Here is a 13,404-nt window from a genome sequence, read left to right on the forward strand (position 1 = left end):
GCAGGCAGAATATAGAACACACAGGCAGCATACAACAAGCAGCGTATAGAACACACAAGCAGATTATGGCACAAACAGGTAGATGGGGTAGGTAGAACATGGAAAACACAGGCAGCACAGGGAAGGTAGTGCATGGGACACAGACAGAGTATGGCAGGCAAAATATGGAGCACACAGGTAACGTATACAGGGAGAACAGGGCAGGCAGAGTATGGCACAAACAGGTAGATTGTGGTAAGCAGAAAATGGAAAACACAGGCAGCATAGGGAAGATAGTATATGGCACACACAGACAGAGTAGGGCAGGCAGAATATGGAACACACGGACAGCGTAGGGCAGGCAGAGTATAGCACACACATGCAGTGTAAGGCAGGCAGAGTATGGCACACACAGGCAAAATTAGGCAGGCAGAGTATGTCACAAACAAGTTTAGAAGGGCAAGCACATTATTTCACATACAGGCAGAATATGACAGGCAAAGTATGGCATACACTGACAGAGTATGCCACACATAAGCAGAGTAGGGCAAACAGAATGTGGCACAGACAGGAAGTGCATGGCAAAAAAAGGCAGTATAGGACAGGCTGAGTATGGCAGAATAGGGCAGGCAGGGTATGGCACATACAGGCACAATAGGGCAAGCAGAATAGGGCACATAGATAGAGTAGAGCAGGAAGGATACAAACACACAGGCAGCATAGGACAGACACAATATGGAACACACAGGCAAAATTGAGCAGACAGAGTATGGCACACAAAGGTTAAGTGGGGCAAGCAGAGTATTGCACATACAGAATAGGGGAGTATAGGTAGTATCGCACATACAAGCAGAATAGGACAGGCAATGTATGGCACACACTCAAAGGGTACAGCATACACAGACAGAGTATGGCACATACTGTATAGGCATTGTAGGGCAAGCAGAGTATTTTACACACAGGAAGAACAGGTCAGGGAAAATATGGAACACACAGGCAGCATAGAGGCAAGAAGAGTATGACACAAACAGGCAGCATAGATGCAAGAAGAGTATGACACAAACAGGCAGCATAGAGGCAAGAAGAGTATGACACAAACAGGCAGAATATGGCACAAACAGGTAGATTGGGGTAAGCAGAATATGGAAAACACAGGCAGCACAGGGAAGGTGGTGTATGGCACACACAGACAGCATTGGGCAGGCAGAGCATAGCACACACATGCAGTATAGGGCAAGCAGAGAATGGCACACACAGGTTTAGTAGGGCAAGCAGATTATTGTACATACAGGCAGAATAGGGCAGGCAGAGTAGGGTACACAATGACTGAGTAGGGCACACCCACAGGCATAGTAGGGAAGCAGAGTATTCTGCATAAGGGTAGAATAGGACAGTAAGAGTATGGCACACACAGGCAGAGTATGGCAGAATAGGGCAGGTAGAGTATAGAAAACACAAGCAGAATAGGAAAGTCAGAATATGAAACATAAAGGCAGCATAGTGCAAGCACAATATGGAACACACAGGTAACATAGGACAAGCAGAGTATGGCACACGTAGGCAGAGCATGGGGCACACCTGCAGCATAGGGCAGGCAAAGCATGGCACACACAGGCCGAATAGAATATGCAGAATATGTCAAACACAGGAAAATTAGCGCAGGCAGAGTATTGAACAGGCAGAATAGGACAGGCAGTAGGGAAGGCAGAATGTGGAACACAGGCAGTGTAGGGCAAACAGAAAATGGCACACATATGTAGAGTAGGACAGACTGAATATGGAACACACAGATAGCATGTGGAAGCAGGGTATGATACACTTAGCATAGGGAAGGCAGACTATGGAAAAACAGGCAGCATAGGGCAAGAAGTGTGTGTCACACACATGCAGAATATGGCATGCATAGATAGCATAGGGCAGGCAAAATATGGATATATCAGCCGGCGGAGGGCAGGGGGAAGGCAGTTCGGGGAGATTGCCGCTGGGGCGACTGATCTCCCCAAATCTTCTCATGTGGACTGACCCTAAGATGAACAATACATACTATACTACTGTACAGTGGCACAATGCCAGCAACAATGTGGGCCATTATAGTCTGAAATGTGTACAATATAGGACTTTACAGGTGTGAACAATACAGGGTTTTAGGGTTGGGGCAGACGGGTAGATTCGGGGAGATTTTGTCACCTAGCGACTAATCGCCTCTTCTGCGCAGCGCAGGCAATTCTTCATTCAACCAGGCAGACGGAAGGCAGTTCGGGGAGATTGTCACCCGCAGAAGAGGCGATTAGTCGTCAGGCGAATAAATCTCCCCGTCTGCCCCACCCTTATGGGTGTGAACAATACAGGGGATTGCAGGTATGAATAACAATGCAGGACTTTTACATTCTGAATCTTATGTGTGAACAATGCAGGGGTCAATTAATCTAAATTCTGAAACCTTTTAAATCTTATACAAAGGTGAACAGTCACAGCATCCAGATTTTAAAGGAGGGCCACACGGGGGGGCACAGGCTGCATATGGCTCCAGACAGACACTTAATAGTTCTAGTGGTAAATGTTTGTGTTTGAAGAAAGGAAAAATGTTTTTGGATAAGGAGGGATACTCTGCTTTTGTGCCTTTTTAAGTGTTTTTTGGTTCCCAGTAAATGTGAGTTGTCATATAGTTGTCACCCCTTCCCTGTTACATTCCTTGTATACTGTAAATCAGGGCTGTCCAACTGGCGGCCCGCGACCCCCATTCATGTGGCCCTCCACATCAAAGTCTGCCTGCTGTGTCTGCTTACCATTTGTAAGGTTTAAAAGGTATCACTACAGAGATTAACTGGCCCCTGCATTGTTTAAACATCAAATTCAGACTAATCCCCTGTAGTGATGGGCGAATTTGTGCCGTTTCGATTCGCCGAAAAATGCGAGAATTTCCCGCGAAATGGCGAAAAATTCGCCGGCGTCTCATTTTTGACTCCGGCCTCTTTTTTTTTTTTCAGACGGCAGCGTAAGCGAATTTTCACGGGGGTTTTGCCGCAAATTCGTGCCTGGGGAATAAATTTGCCCATCACTAATCCCCTCTATTGTTCACACCTGTGACACCTCTATTGTTTATATCCTAAAGCCCTGTATTGTTCACATCTTATTCAAAATGCTAATGGGGCACTAGCACTGTGTCACTGTATGTAGTACATATTAGACTGGTCCTGGTCCTGTACTGTTCTGTCTTCCCTATGCTCCCTGTGTGTGCCATACTTTGTCTGCTCTTTGTACCTTGTGTTTGCCATACTCTGCCTGACCTATGTTCCCTATGGAACACAAGCCTGGTATTTGTTCTGGGGGTTTGTTAGCATTTAAAAATTATTGTTAGGGGCCCCTAAGGTGTTTAATCATATGCTGGGGTACTGTATTATACACAGGGGAGGAGGCATATGGATATAAGGGTATGTTTTAATATGACAACTTTTTTAACATAAGAAAATGTTCAACACTTTTTCATTTATATTACTGCCCCCTGTACCAGCAGCCATCCATAATACAGCCCACCCTGTACCGGTGGCAGTAGCCATCCATTATACTGCCCCCCCATACCTGTACCAGCAAGCCTAGCAGCCATCCATCATACAGCCCTCCAGCACTGCAGCCATCATATTGCCCCCAATCTGTACCTGTGCCAGCAGCAGCCAAAAATAAATCTGATCACATCAAATTGCCACCAAGTATTTATGTACCTGTGCCAGTGCCCAGCCCAGCAGCAACAGCAAACATATGGCCCCGGCCCAAATCTGTACCTGGCTGTGCCAGCAGGAAGCTTCACACTTTCACAGTAATAGAAAGAGTGTCTTCAGTTCAGTGCAACTGTGCAAGGCTGAGAGCAGCAACCGGGAGCCACACCAAGCAGGCCGCCAGCTCTCTGCCTCTCTCTGCCACCCAATAGCATCAGTGACGTCTTTGACGGGTATACGCATGTCGCACTGCACTGCTACACCGCACAGAAGGAGCTTTACTTGCTGGCAAGAGGGAGAAAGTGAAGGAGGGGGGTTCCACCCAACTGAGTGACCATGATTACTGAAACAAATGATTAAATAACGCTTGAAAAATTGAAAAAAACAAGACATTAAAATTGTGCGCCTCAATAGTGGCGTCCTAGACAGCTGCCTACTCTACCTACCCCTAGTTCCAGCCCTGATCCCTGCAGTGAGCACTAACCGTCTGTTTTTTTGGTGTGCTATTAATGTGGACATGGTCTTGCGGTAACATGGGTGTGGTTTAAAGTGGGTGTGGTCTATAAACAGGGAGTGGCTTCCATTATTGGCCCTCCACCATGTAGATTAGAAAAATTCCGGCCCTCTGTACCATATAAATTGGACAGCATTGCTGTAAGTTATTGTCCACTCTGAAAGTCTGGGCTATTTAGCAAGGGTAGATAAAGAATGTGGCAGCTATTCAGGTTGTCTCAGTAGTTGGTTTTCACCATTGTGTACAGTAGAGGATTATCTATTATCTTGTTTGAATGTTCCTGTTTGCACATATGTAGTGTTCAAAGTGAGTGTGGAATAAATTGTAGTTCTTGTGATGTATATAACTCAGTTTCATGTAGAAAATCTTTTAGATGTCTCAGTGTAGCCATTACAGTAGTATATTATATTGTTTGACCCCATAAAGGGTCCCCTAGTATAGTTTTTTTTAAGGCTACTTCTTGGTTTCTTCTTGTTCAAGAGGAACTCCCTAAAATATAGATTTAGTTTTCGTGTCTTTTTGTGATGTCAATTCAGGTTTTATAGTTTGAACAATATTTTGGAGAGCAATTTTAATAGATTGTCAAAAGAAAGGTGATGTGCTTGCCATCGTTTGGTTTCCTGAAGAATTTCCTGTATGCAATATGTGATTTTGTATGCATATATTTTATGTGAATTCTTCTGGATTTATTTGCTAAAATAAGTGATTGTATTGTTGGCCCATTTAAAGCTGTATTTTATACACCATTTGGGTTTTCCTTTATAACTCAATAGTAATATTTTATAGGCATTGTTTATGCAATACCCAGAGACTGATCTATATTGTTGGATGAAGAATAGGATGTATAGAAGGCCCGGCTTTGTAATATATAACAAAATGCTGTAAGCTTTGTTTCATGTGATCCGATTTTGATGCCTTGGAATGCTGTCATTTCTCAAAGGAGCCTAAGGAGAGGGCCTTATGTTACGTTAAACAAAAGAAGAGAGAAGAGGCATACCTCAATTTATAATTATTGGATTGGTTATTATGCCATTTATGAGTAGCTTAGTTTGAACACGAGTGTATATTTTTGTGATCTAAATAAACATATATTCGAAAACTGGGGGATTTCATGATTTAAATAATCAGATCAAAATGGCCATCATATTAAATCTGTGCCACTTGACAGGACTACCTATGGCATGTAAATACACTGTAAATTTACCAGCAGTTCATAATTGGGCTCTCCACAGAGTGTGATTAGCTATCAGCATGCAATAACATCTACCTATCAGGCTAGAACTGACATCAACAACATGAATTATGTTTGCAATGATTCTGACACTTCTGCACTCAGAGCTTAACTGCCACCCCTTCTTATTTTAGTTAGTGGTTTAGCCCAACTTCCTTACTGGTTAAGCTCTCTTTTCTAGTATCCTGGTATTGACTATGAAGCTCCATCCACCATATAGCTAAGGACACCTTACTGATTGGCTAAACACTTTCCCATCATGCCCTGGTACTGGCTGTGGGAGAAACGGACTATTGGAAAGAGAATGCAGTGAAGGCAATAGGATTTTATCTCTCTTCAGCTACTGCCAATCAGTCTGCCAGCTCAACATAATGAAGTTTTCCCAGGTAGGGACACCACCAATTTTTCTTACTTCAAGGGGGTGGATCTTACCATAGAGTTGTTAGAATGTGGATGTTCCCTTTGGTCTTAGTTTTTGTTAGAGTGATTTTTTTTAGTTAATTTGCTGATTGGGACACTGGGAGCAGCTTGTGTTTCAACGAAAGCCCAAGGCTGTCACACCAACCCAGATCTAAAAGCATCCATGTGCAGTTTGACGATACCTACTATGCCTCCTGACATTGCATTTGTACTAAATCATGTTTTGATGTTTAAAGTGTGTATAGTAATATCTCCAGTTAGACAAGCTGAAATCAGTAACATTTTAGAGCAGGGCTTTGCAATCTGCAGATTGAAGCTGTAGTTGAATGGCAAAGGGACAGTTACAAGATTGTCAACTGCAGCTTTAGATCAGAGTTAAGAACAGCATAGATGCACTAGAGGCACATATTAAGGGAAATGGCATTGCATTTGTACTAAATCATATTTTTATCATGTTTGAAGTGTGTATAGTAACTTTTTCAGTAAGATAAGCAGGAATCCGTAATACTTTAGAGCGGGGCTTTCCAACCTGCAGATTGTAGCTGTAGTTGAACTACAAAGTGACAGTTGGAAACAGTTGTGACAGTTACAAGATTGTCAGATGCAGCTTTAGATCAGAGGTAAGTGTAGCACAGATACACTAGGAACATATATGATGGGAAATGATTTTGAATTTGTACTAAATACAGGTTTTAATCATGTTGAAAGTAACTTTTCCAGTAAGGCAAGGTGGGGTCTGTAAGTGCAGCACAGACATGCTAGGGGCATATTTTGGGGGAAATAATGCATGTGTACTAAATATAAGGTTTAACTCATTTATATTGGTCAGTACCAGTTTGTTTTAGGAGGTGATAGGTGCTTTTATAGAATATATCATATGTTAGGGCTGCTATTAGTGATAATGGGGACCTAAGCAAAGTTACATTGGGCCCTGGTTTCTAGATTTATATTTGGGAAAGAATCATGTCTAGTAGCAGGGCTTTCCAACCGGTAAATTTTATCTTAAATCAAAGCAAAAAACTCCAACATCTTTCAGCTGCCAAAGGCCAAGAAGTTGTTCTTCAACAAGTGTATGGTAACTAATCCAATCCAATGTTAACTATTTGGATTGTGAGTGGAGAGCAGGCAGGGTATGGCACACACAGAGTATGGCACAAACAGGTAGATTGGGGTAGGTAGAATATGGAAATCACAGGCAACATAGGGAAGGTAGTGCAGGCACACACAGACAGAGTAGGGCAGGCAGATATATGGAACACACGAATGGCATAGGGCAGGCAACATAGAGCACACACATGCAGTGTAGGGCAGGCAGAGTATGGCACACATAGGCAAAATTGGTCAGGCAGAGTATGGCACACATGGGTTTACTAAGGCAAGTAGATTATTGCACATATAGGCAGGCTAGGGCAGGTAGAGTATGGCACATACAAACAGAATAAGGCAGGCAAAGTATGGCACACACTGACAAATTACAACACACACAGGCTTAGTGGAGCAAGCACAGAATTGCACATATAGGCAGAATAGGACAGGAAAAGAATGGCACACACTGACAGAGTACGGCACACACAGGCATAGTAGGGTAATCAGAGTATTCCACATACAGGCGGAATAGGACAGGCAGAGTATGGCACACACAGGCAGAGTAGGGCAAACAGAATGTGGCACACACACGAAGAGTATGGCAAAATTAGGCAGAATAGGACAGGCAGAGTATGGCAGAATAAGGCAGGTAGAGTATAGCAAACACAAGTAGAATAGGGCAGGAAGGGTATGGCTCACACAGGCAGTGTAGAGCAGGCAGAGTAGGGCACAGATAGAGTTGGGCAGGCAGAATATGAAACACACAGGCATCACAGGCAGAGTATTGCACATACAGGCAGAATAGGGCAGGCAGTATGGCAGGCTTCTGGAACACAGGCAGTGTAGCGCAGACAGAAAATGACACACATATTAAGAGTAGGGCAAACAGAATATGGAACACATAGATAGCACATGGAACACACAGGCAAAGTATAGCACATACAGGTAGAATAAGGCAGGCAGAGTATGACATATGTGATGTGTTTGTCATCATTTTGCTTCCTGTACAATCTCCTGTATGCAATATGTGATGTTATATGCATGTATATTTTGTGTATTCTTCTGTGTTTATCTGCTAAAGTAAGTGATTATATTGTTGGCCCATTTAAAGCTGTACTTTATACACCATCAGGGTTCCTCAATATTACTCAATAGTAATATTTCAAATTCATCAATGATTATGCAATACTCAAAGACTTGGCCATATTGTTGGATGTAGGATAGGAAGTGTGGCAGGCCCTATCTTGGCTTTGTTTTATATATAACAAAATGCTGTAAGTTTTGTTTTATGTGATCTGATTTTGATACCTTGGAATGCTGTCATATCTCAAATGAGCCTAAGGAGTGGGCCTAATGGGCCTAAACAAAAGAAGGAAGAGGAGGCATCCTCTATTTATGTCTATTGGGTTGGTTAGGGTGCCATTGATAAGAATCTTAGTTTGTACATGAGTGTATATTTTTCTGATGCAATATGTGAAGGTGTCACCCAGCAATCTAATATGAACACTGAAGTAAAATAGCCGTAACATTTTATCAAATGCCTCTTTGTCTCAAGGCTCAAAGGGAATCCTCTACTTTCATTGTCCCTAGCAAAAATTATTGTAGCCATTATTGCCATCCTAATTCCCCATGTTGACTGTTCTTTGCAGAAAAGCTTAGCTGGTGCTTTGTTAAAGGGGTGGTTCACTTAAACTTGTAATACAATGGCTAATTCTAAGAATATTTTGCTTTGGCCTTTATTTTTCCTTTTTTATAGTTTTTGAAATATTTGCCTTCTTCTAACTTCCAGCTTTCAAATAAGGGTCACTGACCCCATCTAAAAAACAAATGTTCTGTAAGGCTACACATTTATAGTTAATGCTACTTTTTATTACTTATATTTCTGTTCAGGCTCTATCCTATTCATATTCCAGTCTCTTATTCAAATCAGTGCATGGTTGCTAGGGTAATTTGCATCCTAGCAACCAGATTGCTAAAATTGCAATAACAAAAAAAAAGAAATAAAAAATGAAAGCCAACTGCAAATTGTTTTAGACACTCTCTACATTATACTAAATATCCATTTTAAAGACATTTATACATTTCTAGACCAGTATCTTAGAAACTATTTTAAGGTTAACATGACATAGTGGGGTTTTTATTCGGTCTAGGGATTAGAGTAGTGTATAAATCTGCAAGGTCATTATCTATTCCACCAGAAACATTGCAACTTTATTTATACGTTATGTATATTATGGGTGATTTATGCACGGCCAGTTATTTTAATTATGCCCGATATCCCTGCTGTTGTTATTAGTGAGTTAAGCATCTCCAACTTTGTCTGGTCTATTTCTAATATTTTGGCTTTTTGCAACATAAGACTGATAAAGTCTTCAGGTGGTTCCTCAGCTGAGTATATTTTCCTAAAGTACTCTTCCTATGCTGTTAATCAATTTGGGGTTGTTACATGGTGTGATGATACCTGGTTGGTGTTGGGCAGTGAGAGTTTTTAACTCTGAAATTAGGTACAGTAGAAGCCAAATTTTACATTTTCAAGGGACCAGGAGAAATTGTATAAAATTCAGGAAAATGTAAGATTATGGAAATGTACTAAATAAACTTATTCTTTAAGTATACAAAACATATAAGTATAGAGGTCTCTTTTACTCTCACTGAAATACAATATTTACTTTGTCAATGACTACAGTGAAGCATTGCATCATTAATGCTTATTTAAAGATATGGAAGTGAACTATAAAAATCTGTAGTAATAAGATATTAACTTTAAAAAAACTATCTTATATACTCTAAGGTAATTGTCTTCTTAACACTTCAAGGTGAAGTAATGGTGAATAAATAATGATAGAGAGTAGGACTCTAATGCACTAATGCGATGTACTATGAAAGTACACATACTAAAATAAGTTGAAGTTGGATTGCTCTTTTTTCTTTCTGCTTCTATATGATTGCAAGGACTGTATTTGATTTTATACATTTTTCTTGATGCCTAATTTCTTTTCTGTACCACTACATTTTAAATATTTAAAAAATATAATAAAAAAGAGACTTGAAAAAAACCCTAATTCACAATCCTCCAAATTACAGAAAGCTGTCGTAAGTGGAAAACCCCAGGTCCCAAGAATTTTGATAAATAGATTCTATACTTGTACTACTGAGCAGCACTTTGCAAAAAATATATAAAAGGAACCATTAATTTTTCAAAGGTACTGAGATTTATAATCACACCCCTTCCATCAGACCAAAAGGAGAGCACTAGTGATAGGCGAATTTGACCTGTTTTGCTTTTTTTTTTTCACCCATTAAAGTCTTAGAGATTTATATTTGGTGAAGAAGTTTCTGCTTTAGAACAGTATGACAAGGTGGGTTTCAGTAGCATATTATAGCAGGGCTTTCCAACCAGATTTTAGCTTAAGTCAAAACAACAAACCCCAACACTTTCAGCTGCCAAGGGCTGAGAAATTATACTTCAACAAGTTTATGTGTACTAATCCTATCCCAATTGCCAAATTATTTCTATTTTTGTCATGATTCTGTCTAGAGGAGACCTCAGCCAATCAAGGGACTCTGTAGCTTTAAATAGTACTAATGGCACTCACTAGTGGCACACTAAAAGAATTAAACAGCATGGTACTAAAATAAATATTAAAAAGAAATCACAAATAGACCCCCTATTGTTAGAGAAGGTCTTACTGTATGTTAGATTAATCAAAGCAAGGCAGAGGGGACACCCCTGTCTTCTACTTCAGCATATGACTATTGCGTTTCTGAGGGTGCCATTTATGAGTAGCCTAGCTTGGCCATTAGTATATGTTTTTGCTGATGTAAGTTAGGAAGATGTTACCTAGCTTTTCTATTATGGAGTAAGTGAGATAAAAAGGGCCATATGATTTTATCAAATGCCTTATCTGTGTTAAGGCTCAAAATGAGGTTTCTACTTTCCTTGTCCCTAACAGAAATAATTGTAGCCATTATTGTCAAATGCCGATTACATACAAAACCTAGCTGGTGTTTTGTTAAGAAATCAGTAGCAAAAGTTGAAGTCTCCGGGCCAGTATCTTAGATATAATTTTAAGGTTGACATTCAACTGGAATATTACATGGCAGGAGGTCATTTGTATGGTGTTTCTGTTTGGTTTGCAGATTAGTGTAGTGTATGCTTCAAAGAGGTCAATATTTATTTCACCTCTTGCATTATAGACATTCGTTAATAGGTGTATGATATGTGGGTTCAGTATTTTATAATATTATGCTGTGTAACTATCTGGGCCTGGTGATTTATGAGTGACCAGTGTTTTTTTAGGCCTGATATATCTGCTGTCCTTATTGGCAAATTTAACATCTCCCTCTGCATCTGGTCTATTTTTGTTAGTTTGATCAGTTCTTTAGGTGGTTCCTCGGCAGAGTATTTCATTACTCTCTAAATGCTATTAATCAATGTAGGGTTGTTGCATGATGTGTTGGTCCCGGGGGGTTTGTAATTTCAATATGTATTTTGCTTTGGATTGTGATTTAGTTACGTTGACCAGCAGGCTCCCTGTTTCATTTCCCCATCTATAGAATTTATATTTGGAACATTCCAGTTTTGTTTTGGCTTGGGTTTGTATGTGGGTTTTAAACAATTGCGTAACCTCTATATATTTTTATTTTGATGCTGGCTTCTGATTTTTAATATAAAGCTCATGGGCCTTTATAGCATCTTCCATCATTTGTATAAAGGTTAAGTTTTCTTTTGGCTACATCAGTTATTTTGTTACTCTGACAACTGCCCTTAATATTGGGTCTTCTCAGTGATCTTTTATCAATGGAGTTTTGCCAATGTTTTTTCCAGGAAGGTGGTTCAATAAGGTTCAGATTGTGAGAGCAAGGTAGGAAAGTCCATTGCCTATGCAGCATTATTGGTTTTTCTAAGTATTTGCTGATGTGTATTGGTGCATGATCTAAAATTAGTCTTTCTGTGACAGTATAAATGTTGTATTTCCCTGGGGTGTAATAATATCAAGAGATCCAGTAGCGTTAAATTGTTTTTGAGTTGGTATATGTCTCCTGTAATCCATCTATTATGTTTTGTAAGGGGTCCTGTCCTTTCTATGTCTGAGTTGCAGAGCGAGTTGAAAATCAAGGTTGGGGAGGGGGTCTCCACAAGTTTCTGCGTGAGGCAAGTAAAAATGTCCTGATTTGAGCTATTCAGTGCATATATGTTAGCTACCATGTTTTTTTTGTATTATATAATATTAAATAGTGACTTATAAATGGGACATCCAATTTGTATGACAGAGATGTGCAAATAAGAATGGCTACTACCCTTTGTTTGGATTTATAGAATCGGATAGGAATTCACATATCCATGCTGCAATAAGCACACTCTAATCTCCTAATTTCCAGAGATTCCTTTATAATAATATTCTATTAGGTTTTAGTTTCTTGAGATTTGTTAATATATATTTCTTTTGATTGGTGAGGTCACCACCTACATTCCAAGAAACTATCTGTCTCATATGTTGTTTGAACATGTGAAATGTGTTGGTTGTGATGTTACCTGTATACACCTGAGTGTTCTGTCATGAAGTCTTTGCTGTGCATTGTCAGCTATGCCCTGCCTCTACCACGCCCCACCAGGGAATGTTCCAGCCTCTGTGACTTTCCAGAACTGGCATATGTACTAGAGACTGTAGAATTAAGAGAGAGAGATTGACATTATAACATCAATAACATCTAATATCTAATTATATATATACAATTCCAACATTTGCTCCTGCTTTTCAGTATCTTAACATTTAAGGTCAGCTCATTACTCTTCTGTTGAGTAGTGCGAGTTTTCTACTCTGAAATTAGCTACAGCAGAACCCCAATTTTAAATATTTCAGGGGACCAGAAAAACTGTAGGTGTAATACAGGAAAATGAAAATTCGGGAAAGCAACTTATTCTTTAAAGGGGTTGTTCACCCTTACATTAACTTTTAGTATGATGTAAAGAGTGAAATTCTGAGACACTTTTCAATTGGTTTTCATATTTATAATTTGTGGTTTTTGATTTATTTAGCTTTTTAATCAGCAGTTCTGCAGTTTGAAATGTCTCAATTTGGTTACTATGGTCCAAATTACCCTAGAAACCATGCATTGATTTGAATAAGAGACTTGAATATGAATAGGAGAGGACCTAAATAGAAAGTTGAGCAATCAAAAATAGCAATAAGAATAAATTTGAAACTTTACATTTGTTTTTAAGATAGGGTCAGTGACCTCCATTTGAGTCAGAAGAAGGCAGATAATACAAAACTATAAAAAGTAACTAATAACGACCAATTTAAAAGTTGTTTAAAATTGGCCATTCTATAACACACTAAGGGCAAATTTATCAAGGGTCAAATTTCGAGGGTTAAAAAACCCTCGAATTCGACCCTAGAAGTAAAATCCTTCGAATTTGAATATTGAATTCGAAGGATTTTAGTGCAAAAGCTTAG

At 39.7% G+C, this 13,404-nt stretch overlaps 1 long non-coding RNA gene across 1 annotated transcript in view; it reads right to left on the bottom strand.

Moving 5' to 3' along the window:
- The window catches only part of LOC121393246, a 69,458-nt gene extending 56,806 nt beyond the window's left edge, over positions 1–12,652 (bottom strand). Inside the window, exon 1 of the long non-coding RNA XR_005960894.1 lies at positions 12,480–12,652. This is a non-coding gene — a long non-coding RNA (uncharacterized LOC121393246). The remainder of the gene's footprint in view (positions 1–12,479) is intronic.
- Positions 12,653–13,404: the final 752 nt, after the last annotated feature.

This window comes from Xenopus laevis, chromosome 4S (assembly GCF_017654675.1).
Source record: "Xenopus laevis strain J_2021 chromosome 4S, Xenopus_laevis_v10.1, whole genome shotgun sequence".
Taxonomy (NCBI): Eukaryota; Metazoa; Chordata; class Amphibia; order Anura; family Pipidae; genus Xenopus; species Xenopus laevis.